General features: G+C 54.3%; 1 long non-coding RNA gene across 2 annotated transcripts in view; it reads left to right on the top strand.

The window, feature by feature from the left end:
* Window positions 1-13,178, top strand: part of LOC117158478 (uncharacterized) — a 125,641-nt gene that overhangs the window by 46,979 nt on the left and 65,484 nt on the right. Inside the window, exons 2-3 of one of the 2 annotated variants that reach the window (XR_013058450.1) lie at window positions 11,497-11,826; window positions 12,008-12,498. This is a non-coding gene — a long non-coding RNA (uncharacterized LOC117158478). The remainder of the gene's footprint in view (window positions 1-11,496; window positions 11,827-12,007; window positions 12,499-13,178) is intronic. The other variant, XR_013058451.1, reaches the window with a different exon arrangement.

Below are 13,178 nucleotides of genomic sequence, written 5' to 3'. Positions count from 1 at the left end.
GCTCTTTCACGACTCTGTCGCTGTCCCTTTGCGCGTCGTTTGTCGCGACTACAGGTTAATAACACGCGTATCGCCGTTTCGTTGCGATCCGACTCGAAGAATCGAACGAACGATCGTCTCTCTCCGCGGTGAACGATCGTTTATTTTCTCTCCTTCCTCTCTCTCTCTCTCTCTCTCTCTCTCTCTGTCTACTTCTCTGATATACTTTCGAAATGTAAGCGCCATTCGAGACGATTATGCCGGCGATGTCGCGATCCTATGTAAATGCAGGGGGCGGGTGAACCGCTAATGGGGCATTAAATAAAAATATTCATTGGCGTACGAGAGGACGGTGCACGGGGGCGCGGCTTACAGTTTTATGGAGCTTAATTGTAAGCGAAACGCGGCGTTACCGTTTCGCCGGGTCGAGGCATTAATTTAATTCGCATCGTCTCGGATTCCCTTCCCGGGCCACGCGGTCGCGAGAATTAGTACGATCGTTCGAGAAAAATCCGTCGTTGCGCGCGTTCCTCGTTCGCCAAGTTTCTGAAAAATTAGCGCGACCTTCCTCCGACGTTTCTCCGACTTGTATGGAATTTGTGCCGCGCGTAAGAGCACTTTTTAAAAAAGGCGAACGCGAGAGGAAACCGCGTCGAACGATCGACCGAGAGAAGCCCGGAGATTTTTAACCGACACGCCGCAGAAATGGGTGCGAAGGGGCAGAGGAAGAAACGTACCGTCTTCGTACCGGTAGCGGTAGCAGTTAGCGCCAAAATAAAATAAGGATGGAACGAAATGAAAGGCAGGAAAAATAAGTCGGCCCTTATCTCGTCCTCGTCCCGTTCCGTTTGGCCTATGCATATTCAGAAGGCACGTTGGGCTCTCTTCGTCCCTCCGCGTGCTCGGACCTATCTCCCACTTCGTCGCGCTCCCTCTGGCAACGTAAACTCTACGAGGCATCCCCGGTTCTCGTGTTTGGTACCACCGGCTGCTTCGTACCACAACCGACTCTATACTTACCTACGTCCGCCACCCGCTAATTTCTAGGCTTCCTTCTTTAATTGCACCGGCACGATAATAACACCGTGTTCCACCCTGTGTACATACATATATCCGTCTGTGGACGTAGCGAGCCCTGCGAGCCTCGCGCGCGTCCGAGGCAGTGCGTCGTTTCTGCCCGTGAGTGCAGTACGTAGCGGCAAGTAGGTACGCGCACGATGGTATCGTCTAACGAGGCGACACCCACTCTCGCGCCCTCGCCACCGAGACGATCTTCGTCGTCGCGCGATGTTCGACGAGACTCCTTTTTTCTCGTCGTTGGACCGAAGCACGCGATATATCCTTTTTACCCGGCGACGAGCCACTTTCGAATCGGACGCGCCGAAACTCGCCGCGCGGCGAGTCGACGTCCGTTCGTTGCGCAAAGTCGGACGCGGCCGAAGATCGCGACGCCTTGACCCGATCGGTGCGCAGCAAAGCAGAGCGAAGCGACGACGACGATTTAGCATGCGAGTCGCGTGTATTTTAGTGGAATAAGGTCGGAACCGGGCGACGCTCCTGCCCGAAGAGGTCGCGTATGGTATCGACGTTGCCGGACCCCGTTCGGCCCGACACAATGGCGCAGCCATCGTGTCTCTCGGAATGGAACGAAACGGAACGACTCTGCATTGTCCGCCGCCGTGACACGCGTCTTATCGCATTCTTATGACGCGCGTGACACGCGCTCCGCGCCTACTTAGAGAGCCGCGCGGCCTTACTCGTGCCTTCGCTCGGGCACACGGTCCAGTCCATTATGGCCGTGGAAAACGGACCGGCCGATCGATCAAATCCGCGCACACCGCCGCTCTACCTGCGCCTCCGCCACCGGACGACTTCATTAGGAGAGACGCGCGCGTTACCGGATTCTTCGCGATTAAGAAACTTTCCACTCGATCGTCCAACTATTCGCGCCTACCATTCCTCCTAGACGTTCGATGGTGTCGAAGACGCGTTCCACGCGACCGTTTCTTCCAAAACAGAGAGACGATCGTTCGTTCGCCACTCGGCGGCTCTCAACGTCGACGCGTTATTGGCGTCATTGGCAACGAGCATCGATCACCTACGAGTTTCACCGGTCGAGGTGGAAACGCGATACCGTTAGGCACCAGCCTCGTTACCAAACTAAATGGACGAGGGTCAAGGCGCCGGGACAACCAGGCTTTGCATCGAGAGTCTTCTCTCCACCGCTAGCTGCTATTGCCAAGATCGTTTCAGGAAATTCTAACGCAGGCCAATGTTTTCTTCGAAGCGAGAAGGTTGAACGCAAATCGCGCCAGCTGAGAACGTTAAGAGCGTGCAAATAAACTCGGGCGTACGATCGGCCATGTACCAAAGATGATTCCAGAGCAACTCCGTACGGCGGCGAGGTAAATTCGTCGAACGATACGCGTATCCTTTTGGACGAAGAAAATTGGCGCGTGTGGCAGCGATCGATCCCGTTAGGCGCCGGCCAGGTCTAGGTAAACGGTAAACGCTCGTTCCACGCTACGTCGGAATGGATGAAAAAGTTGGATCGGTAGGGTGTCTATCGAGACGGATACCGCGTCGATCGACGATCGGTGATCGAGAGTGGCGCGGTGCTCGGACAGATATCGAGGAAAGATGGGCGCGGCACGCGGCATTCCTCCTCGAAGAGCTCCGATGGCATTGTTCCATCGCGTCGCACCTCGATCACGCCTCTGTCACGTGGCCCACAATTCACGGGACGTGACTCCTCGTCCCTCTTCGACTGTCTACCAAACGACCGTCACACTTACACCGTAGCTGCCTCGACCAGCTAGTACATATTTCTTTTTTTTCTTCCTCTTCTTCTTCTTCTTCTCGCTCTTAAACGAATCGCCTGACAAAAATGCGCCTTGCGAGAGAGCCTCGGATCCATTGGTTTTTCCGATGGAATACGAATCTTCTAACGGTGAACGAAGAGGAAGCGTGGAAAGGTCGAGAAAAGTGCGCCGACCAGCCAAAAAGCGAGAAGCCACCGATTACCGGCCAACGACTTCCGAGATTGTACATCGCGGTACTCGCGTCGTTCGAGTTTCGGGGGTTCTCGTTGCGTATTCTCGAACGACAGATATCGTTGTAGCTTCTCGTCGATATTTTTCTGGCTGTGATCTGGCCGTGTCTAACGGCGAACGGACGGTGAAGCGCAGCGCGGCGCGCCGTGTAATCGACGGCGTTCGTTCGTTCGTTCGTTCGTTCGTTCGCTCGTTCGTTCGCTCGTTCGTTCGCTCGCTCGCTCACCTGCCTCTCATTAGAAGCCTTATCGCTAATTAATCCCTACAGGAACGGCGTCACGGCTCTCGTGTCGTTGGTTGCCTCGCGTTTCCTCCCTCCTCCTCGTCTCGCCGTCGTTTCTGCCTATTATGGTTATACTTCCTGAACTCGTCACCCTACCTAACATCCTAGCATGGCGAACACATCCCCGGTGCGTGCAGGAATCGCGCAGACCGAGAGTCGCGTGTTTCTCCTTCCGAAACGAGGGGATAAGACCGTGCCTTTTGAGAAACGAACAGTCATCCTCCGTCTTGCGATAAATCTTTTCGTGTTCATCTATGGAAACGCTGCCCCCCGTTACGCTGGATTTAATGAACTCCGGAGTGGAGAGGCGAGCTTTCATGGAAAGTAAGTACGTACGTACGCGGGTCCGCAGGAAGGAACTGGTCGATTAAAATTGCCGCGGAATCGCGATCTCCGCGTTGCTCCGAATCGAGCTTAAAGCGACAACCTTTGATTATCGCCGGATCCCATCGGGCCGACTCTTTTCCACGCTAATTAATAGACTTAACTAGTTTACGCCGTGTTACGTAGCCCCATCCACGGAAGCGGAGATACGATCGATGGAGCGTTCGTATCGAACGCCAGCCGAGAGTTAACAAACAAATAAGCGAGTTCGTTGCGTCGCTCGTTCCACCTGGATATCGACGTTTCGGAATTCAATCGAGGAGAATATATAGGATATTCGAGGGAAACACGGAAGACCGTGTGCCGGTGGTATCGCGCGTAACGATTCGCGCTGACGACGAATAGCTGGTGATTGCGCAACAACGATCGCGGCTGAATATCGTACGGGACAAAGCGATGCCCGTGTCCGTGGAATTACGTAAAGAAGCGCTCCGCGGGAGGCACGCGCTGCTGTCGCGCGACGTCGATCGTACACGTCCGATTCGTTCGGCCGTCCGGCGTGCGCGCCGATAACGCAGCTGGCGACATTTACAATAATGTATTCAGTCAATGTGTCAAGAGGACCGATCGTTGTTTCAGCTATCCGCAACGTTGTTAAGCCACTTAAGCCCTCGGCTATGCGACAGCTGGCATAGGTCAGTATCATTATCTCGCGAGGAACGAGAGTGAAACGACGAATCGATAGACGGACGTACGGGACATTAATAAACATGAAGAGGAGACCGCGCGAGGATCCCTACCAACCTACCAACTTGCTCGGAGTCGTTCCCAGTTTCTCTCTTCTCTTCGCTTCTCGTCGCTTCTCCTCGCTTCTCCTCGCTTCTCCTCGCTTCTATTCGCTTCTATTCGCTTCTAGTCTCTTCTCCTCGGTCGCGTTATCCGCCATTTTCGCTCGATTCTCTCGCGATTTTTCTGCGCGTTCCATGCACGCGAAAAAATCTCGGATCGATCTTCTCCGCGATACTCGGACATGGAAGGTATTTAGTGGGCGGTGAACCGGTAAAAGCGAAGCGATGGTTTCCGCACGCGTTCGCCGGCAGCCTGAGGTCGTGTCGAAGCATTTTTAAATCGATCGACACGCGATACCCGTGGAACAGCTGTTTTAGCGTGAGCCGGCGTCGATCGTGAAGCGTAATCGAGCGGTGCGCGTTACCTCGTAACGCGCGAAGGAAAGCGAGAAAAAGAAGAAAGGATCGAGGCGTGTGCAACCAAGACAAAGCCAGATAGTACACCTACCTACCGGTATAGGCGCGCGAGGAGAGCCGGCAACTTGTTAATTATTAATCAGCATGTTTAATTCATATTGCGCGCGCCAGCTGTTTGTTTCCTTGATGCGCGCTAAGGTCTTGTACTTACTCCACCGCTTAAACGTTACCGCAGGTAAGCATCGCGCTCCGGGTGCTTAGGAATTCTCTCTCTCCCTCTCACCGGCCACAACCTCCGCCTTCACCTTCTCCTCCTTCGCCGCCTCTATCTCGTCCCCCTTTTATTTTCCTCTCTTTCCTTTTCTTTCTCCGTTGCCTCTCCCACGCCATGCTGTTTACTATGTATCCGCTACGTAACGCGTTCTCCTCGTGTACATATGCACCTCGTGCATCGTGCAATCACAAGGTCGTCTCGTACACGAGCCTACGCGTGCACCTCTTGCCACAGGAATCACGTCGCCTTCGTCTTCCTCGTCTCTTCGCTGCTTTATCGCCTATTTTTCTATTTCACCTCCTCCCGGCTCTCCCTCGTCTCTCTCGGTATCTCCGTTCACGAGATACTCGCGTTAGAAAATCGACGCGTCCCTGGCCCCATGCAACGTTACGACGCGGAACAAGAAAGTCTCGAGAACCGTATTCCGAACGCGACCGACACCGAGTCCGCGTAACGGCTTCGATAATCCGTGGCGAGCCTCGTTTCTCGCGCGACATCGGGGTGGACGAGGCGCTCTCAGTCCCTTTCACGACGTTCCTTGTCTCTTCTTCTCGCGGCAGCGGGGCTGTTTATGGGTTTATTATACGAGCGCGGCTCGAGAAGGCCGCTCGCTTCCACGGGGATGACGCGAAAGTCAGTGCCACGTCCGGATGATTCAGTGTCGTGAGCGTTGGCGTGCATACACGCGCGAGACCGAGCCTGGCCGCGGTGGATCGCACGCGAAAAACATCCCTCCGCGACGGCTACGTCTAAAGCGCGGGCAGGGTCATAAAAAAAAATACCCACCGAGTGAAAATAAATCTAACCTCGGGTCGGCCAACTGTCGGGTCTCCCTTAACGCGGAGTAATAGAAACGAATGGCCGTGAGAGGATGGAAGGGACGGAAAATGGAAACGACACCCGGAATCTTACGTAATACGATGGACCTCTCGCGAACGAGAAATTTCTTCCGACGGGCATCGTTTGCCCGGACCGATCGACGGTTTGCGTCCGACTTTTCACGAACTTTGAATTTTGCATCAGCTGACAGAAAGAAAATCGTACGGAATACTTGCGTCTATCGGCTGGTACACGTAACGTACGAAAGGGGTAAACGTGAACGCGTAGAACGCATCTTGGTTTCCCGTATTAGCACCCAACTGCACGGCTATCCTAATCGGTAATCGCTCGACTCGAACGAGATTCTTTGTCGAGAAGATGAAAAAGTCGGATATATATATCGTACGTAAGATACGCTTGGGTTCCACGGCATTCATCCCCCGCTGGCTGGGGAGAAAGGAAAATGTTATTGAAGGATCGGGGCTGAAGCAAACGGAGGTACTCTGGAAAGCAGCGGCTAGAAGAGAGATGGTTACGAGGGGAGAGAAAAACGTAGAGGAGGAGGAGGAGGAGGAGGAGGAGGAACGGAGGAGGGAAGCAGCGGAGGTTGAGTAAGAGAAAGACAAGGGAACGGAGAAGCACAGTGGGTTTACCGCACTGCTACCACCCTTAGCGCGGTCTGAGTTCATTGCGCGAGTCATCAGTATCCATAAGCGATGAGTTACCCCTGGTTCCCTCTCTTTCTCTTGCCGTGCAACGTCGCGGCGTCGTAGTCGATGGAATGAAGGAAGGAAGGAAGGAAGGACGGACGGAAGAACGAACGGACAGGCAGGCAGGCAGGCGGGCGGGCAGGCAGGCAGGCAGGCAGGCAGGCAGGCAGGCAGACAGGCGAACGGACGGATGAACGGAAGGAAGAAAGGTGGTGGGAAGGAAGAGGGATAGGTTAGGTTAGATGGAAAGAGGAGGGTGCTGGGGGTTGAGTCGGGGCACCTGGTTCGGTTGTTCCAAGCACTCCTCCTCTCTGCAGCCGGTGGCTGGCCCAGGATGCTGCAGCGAACGACGGTGGCTGGTTGCCGGTGTACACGGGAGGAGAGGACGAAGGCCGAGGACGAACAGTGCCGGCGGTGGGTGGTTGATTTTCTTAGGTCAACGTATAATGAAGCCACCGCGGAAGAGACGGGAGAGAGAGAAGAGCACGGACAGGCATCGTCCTAGACCAATCCCCGGGCTTCCTGGAGAACACCCCGTCGCGGGGGCGAGCCAACCGGCGACTTCACTTCCAGAAGGAGCCTTCCAGAAGGAACCTTCCGGATCGAGCGGCTTTCGATACGCTCCTTCGAACGGCGATCCTCTTGCCTAGATTCTCTCGTCGCTCCTTCCACCCCCACCCCCGCCGTAACATCCTGCCACCGACTCTCGCAACACGCTCGCGGCCAAACTTCGTAACGAATGGTCCGCCTGTGCACGCTTCGACGATTGAATTAAACGAGCTACATCGTTTCCACCGTGACCACGACTCGCGTTACTTGATCGAAGAAGCGATTAGATTCCAGCAACTTTAGAGTCCCTCCCCCCCCCCCATTCTCTTTTCTTTCTCGAGAACGCCTCGAGGATAACGCAAAAGGATGGACGATCGTCGAAGCGTAGCCGCGTCATACGTATCGAAGATCTTGGTGGATTAATCCTGTCAGGGGAACGCCAACGACCACCAGGCAAATAAACCTCTCTGGTTTCTAGTCGCGTAGTCGTCGAACGATGGTCGGACGATGGTCCACAGCCACGTCCGAGGATCGTCGAAAAGAAAGAACCGTGGGTTCCGAGGGAGACGCGCGGAGGCAGGTGGCCGGTGAAAGTTGGCGTTCTCGGAGGCAAACGGGGCGAGATGGAAAAATTGCCTCGATGTAAAAACATGAGAATCGCTTCTCCGACGTCCACACTCGATAAAACGACCCCGGCCCAAGAGAGATACGCGCGATCCAGCGAACCGTACCAAGAGCACTCGGTCGAACACATTTACGAAGACGCGGATGCGGCCCCGCGTACAAACGGATTCGATCGTTCGGTCACTTCCTTCTGTAGCGAATAGAAGAAGGGCGGATAGATGGAAGCGGGCGGAGGAGTGAAAGGGGGAGGGTGGGAGCTAAAGAGGGAGCGCGTGGAATCGAGTGGTCAGCTATCGAAACCTCCTACCAGCCGAACACCCGTTCCACCCCCGGGCACTGGCTCCATCGGCCAATAATAAAAAATATACGATCTGTTGGCTCACACACGGACGCAACGGACCGATACACCGACGAGACTGGTCTCGGCCGAATTATACTTCGAGGCTGCTTCTAAGTGATCGCATTTCCACATAGACGAGCTGGTCCGATACGATATGAAAGACTGGTCGGTACCGTTATTGCCGCGTGGCCAGCGTGAGGGGGCTGAAAAAGGGCAGCTTGCCGCGCAGCAGGATGCCTCTGCAAACCGAAATCGAGGGTATCGTCGAACTGGATACTTTTCGGATTCTTTATGATCGCCGCCACCTCCCTTCGGAAAACTCGCGAAAAAGAAAAAAAAAAGAAACGGCACGATGAACGATCGTTCGTCGCAACAAAGTTGCGATATTCCTCTCTCTCTCTCTCTCTCTCGCACTCTCTCGCTCTGTACTTTGCCTTCGATCCGTGCGCGTTAACGGCAAATCTTGCTGCCGTAAAAGATATTTCTGTTATTTCGACGAAGACGAAGGAGCAACCGAGTGCCGGCGATTATTTACGTCGGAGTAGTTTTCAGGAGAAAAGACGATTAAGCAGCGGCGGGAAGAGCGCGCGAATAATTACGAGAAATCTATCATCGAGCTCCCCTTGGTCGAGCGCGAGAGCGTAGAGGGCAAACTTAACGAAAGAAAGATGATCCATTCGTCATAATATAAAAATGGCCGTGACAGCGTTATCTGTGGCCATTTCCTGCAGCCGTACCGTCGGCTCCCCCCGGTCTCACTTGTCACTATACCGGAGGTAATGATCATTACCCGGGGTTTCGATCCCCGCCAAGGGTACAGCAGAGAGGTACAGCAACCCCGAGCGAAGGAGCAAGACCGCGAGAAAGCGAGACGAGAAAGCAGGTCGAAAGGAAAAAGCACGAGAAGGGTAGGTAAGAGGGTGGAAAGTAAAAGACGGTGATATAGACTCGATTCTCCGGCCTGTTTCCCCTCGCTGCGCGCCCTCGCTCTCCTCTCTTCGCCGCATCGGCCATGGGTGGGACAAGATGGCCGTTGGTAGAACTTGTCGGGGCCCGGTCGGCTTTATGTGTCGTAATAAATGGTAATTTAAAACAGCGAGAACTAACAGTTTCTTTCTTTATTTCTTCGCCGTTGCTTCGTGCTCCAGAGGCATCCAGAGACCACCCACGCGCGCTCTACACGAGGCAAAGACACGCGCGAATATACGTACGTGGCCCGGCCACAGTGGGGTAGTTTTCTTCGTAGGTGGTAAAAGGAGAAAGCCTCGCGATCCGCCAGGATCTCTGATAGAGGGTGCAAGGGGCTGGACGAGAGTCGCTGGCTTTCTCGCCTCCGTATACCGCCCCAAGAACCGTGAGCCAGCCAGTCAGCCAACCTACCCACGTAATATAAAGAGATATGTGCCACGGAATAGCATTACCATTAGGAGATATAGTTTAGCGAAGCCACCGGATGAAATGAGATACTGCGACTGAATCATGCATGAAGCGAAGGTGCGATTCGCCACCTTCTTGTACGGCTACCCTTCCCTGCTGTATCTACACCTACGCTGGATCATCTAGGGGGGCTATCCGCTCGTTTCGTTTCACGTCGATCTCTTCTTCCTCCTCGTTCGCGGATCTTCCTCCGCTTCTTTCGGTTTCGCCGGTCTCCGCCTCTGCACGGTCTTCGTGCTTTGGTTTTTCCTCGGCTTTCCTTTCCCGTTCGCGTCCCCGCCCTCGTATTTCGCCCGTGTTTCGCTTTTCATCTCGCGCCACTCCTCGCACCTGATCGCAACCTCTTTTTCGCCGGTTCACCTCGCCTCTTTTTCCTCGCAGCCCCGATGAGAAAAGTGAATATGCCGTGGTATTCAAATGGCAGCCGTGCGACACTTTATTAAACGCGCTATTTGCATCGCCGACACCCCTTCGTCGCCCACCCATCCTATCTCGATCGAGACTCTTTTTCACAGAGACCCGCCGTCAAACTACCCTCTAAACCACTGATTAAAAAATCGACAGAAAGCTGTTGCTCTCTTTTCGCCGCTAGTTGAAAAACTTTGCTCCGTCGTAGACACGCGCAGGATCTATGAAAGGTAGATTAGGGCGCGACGCGAAAGACTCCTCGGAGTGTGTCGCGGTCGACGCGGGCAGATATTACGCGGAAGCGTTTCGCCAGAACAGTGACTGCACGGGGCGCGCGTGTACACATTATGCTAATTTGTCTTTTAATCTCGCGTCCTGCCTGCCAACGTTACACCCTCTTTTCCCGAGCGAGGCCGAGTCGTTGCTTTCTCGTCTGCTAGATTACAATCTGCGTAGATTGCGTGCTATTTACTTGCCGGCAACGCGTGAGTAATTTAGCCTTTTTATAACCAGCAACGCGAGATTGTATTTTGTAGAATCGCGTTGGAGCGGTTGTACCTTCGAGCCTTCTCGTGGATGCCCGAGAATTCTCGTTGAATCTCGGTTGACGGCGACCGGCGCGTCTCTCCGGTAGGTAGCTCGGAGGGAAAAGAAAGCCAAGAGTCACGGAACTACGGGCAAAGTAACATTCGTCATCCAACGTGCGATCAAGGTGGATTTGGTTCTGCGCAGGCAAAAGGACGGAAAGCGTCGGCAAAGAAAAGAATGCCGAATCAGGGCCGGAACGAAGTAGGCGGGAAAAGCAGATGGTGGTGGCGACACTGGTGGTGGGAGCACTTATGCATTTATGCATTCATATTTCCGTGGTCTCTGCTCTCGAGACGAACCGTAAGAAGTCGTCCTCGTCGTCTCTCGCGGAGAACTCTGCCGCGCGACAGCGACGAGGAGGGAGGCGGCGGCGAAGATGACGACTAGGCGCGCGATGGTACCATGCCACCATGCGAGAAGAAAGACGAGTACCAAGTAGAAACGAGAGAGAAATAAAGAGAGAGAGAGAGAGAGGAAAGAAGCGGTGGGCGTAAAGTTGCTCCGGAATAATAATACAGACAGCTCGTGCCTGCTCGAGGAAAAAATCTGAATACATGAAACGTAATGACGAGCCGAGTGTGGGCCTCTCTGTGCCGTCACAGCCATTTCGGAGATGTCTGTGCCCTTTTGAAATACAAGTTTCCGTTCCTTATCGATCGAACTTTGAACGCATCGATCTCCCTAACGATCTCTCGAATCTTCCGGGCTTGAGTCCGAAAGACGTTCTCGTCGGCCGTCGTGCGAAAAGCAGTCGTTGTCCATGTTCTTCCTCGCGAGTCGAAAGTACTATGATTTTTCGAGAAATTCGCAGTTGTTCCCTCCGTGGATTAATCTTGCGATTACGTTCGGAACGGTAGTAGAATTTTTGCATTTTTAAAATACCTAGTTTAATCGTTTACCTAGCCTGAGGCAACATTTTCTGCAACTGGAGTCGACGTCGGCTAAAGGCAGCTCCGACGGCGACTTAGAAGAAGGTGAAAGTGTAAACAGTACGGTGCGTGGAGGATGTAAACGGAGGAAATTACAGGAATAAAGGGAAGGAAGGACGAAGGAGACAATAAGGAAGGAAGGAAGGAAGGAAGGAAGGAAGGGTGGAAGGAAGGAAGGAAGGAAGGAAGGAAGGAAGGAAGGAAGGAAGGAAGGAAGGAAGAAGGAAGGGCGCCGTCGTAGCCCGGGTACCCGTGGCTCCGCCTATCGGCGCGCCGCCTCGCGGTGGTGAATACATTTAGCCTGGTTAGTTTACAAATGAATACAGCGATTGAAGCAACTTATAATATCAATGTACTTCAGGCCGTCTCGCTCGCACGCCGGGCGCCACCCCTTGCGGGCATCTCGCTTCCACCCACTCTCTCGCGGGGTTCCATACAGAATGGCCATATTAACTTGATAATTAGCTCGGTTATACGACTTGCAGATGAGGAAAGACTCGGGACGGACGTCGGCTACCCCTACCAGGAGTGGTGCCAGTGTTCCTTGCTCTGCTCCCTATGCTATGCTCGACTCGGCCCAGCTCCTCGTCGCTCGTAGGATGGATATAGAACCCTTAGTTCGTATTCCTCTCCCTGTCTGCCAGGAACCCCGGTGTGCTCTCTCTGCTGGCTAGCTGCGCGTTCACGCCACGTTCCGCTCTTCCTTCGCCCGTTTCCCGTAGTTGCTCGAGTCGCGGAAATCGACTCCAGTCTATTCGAGTCTATCCGTTCGAACCGCTCAGTGAAAACTCTAAGTGGCTCTGGTCGTCTTGGTCTGTGCTTGGTGTTGGTGGTTCCAAGGTGTACGTCGGAGATCACGTGTCTAGCGCACGTCGGAAGAGTCACGTGCTTGGTCGCCGCGCCGACATCCGGAGGATCTCTTCGACTGAATCATACGGATGGTATCCCCGAGCGGGAAGACGGACGAACACGGAAGGTAGGTGAAGACCAACCGGGATTGCTGTCTACGATTTAGCTATCGCCGCCTTTCGAACTTCGAAACTAAGAGAAAAGACGGCGATCGCGAGTGCGCTGCGCGCGGTAGTCGTCACGGTAGACGAAGCGGAGAAGCGGACTAGGTGGCGCCTTGAAGAGTCAAAATGGCCGCAAAGAGGAACACGAGAGAGGAAAGGAGAGAGGTAGAGGGAGAGTGAAAAGGGGGAGAAAGAGAAGGCAGGCGGATGATCGGTGGCGAAAACATCGCAGTGCCGTCGCGCCACGTCGCTTTTCGTCTCGTCTCGTCTCGTCTCGTCTCGTCTCGTCTTCTGGATAAGTCGGCTCGAGCGGAGCCGAGTCGAGCCGAGCCGAGTCGTGGCCCCGTGTCCTCAAAGAGATCGCGCGAAGGCCTTCTCGTCTTAGCGCGGAGCGCGGATCAGGAATACAAAGTACGCTTCGTTGAGGCGCATTCCGGGAGATGACTGGCATTGAAAGCTGCCTTTGGGGCCGCGCCTGCTTGCTTGCTTGCTTGCCTCTCCGTCTACGACCGGAATACAGAGGATGGCGGCCATATTAGGCCTCACCTCCTTCCACCGCCTCCTCCTTTCTTCTCCTGCTCCGTCCTCCTGCCTCCTCCTAACCTCGACTCTTCTCGCCGGATCGCCCATCACCGTTCTTCTC

The sequence above is a fragment of the Bombus vancouverensis genome, chromosome 5 (assembly GCF_051014615.1).
Source record: "Bombus vancouverensis nearcticus chromosome 5, iyBomVanc1_principal, whole genome shotgun sequence".
Lineage (NCBI taxonomy): Eukaryota > Metazoa > Arthropoda > Insecta > Hymenoptera > Apidae > Bombus > Bombus vancouverensis.
Note: the sequence above shows the minus strand (reverse complement) of the source record. Positions and strands in the feature narration are given on the sequence as shown.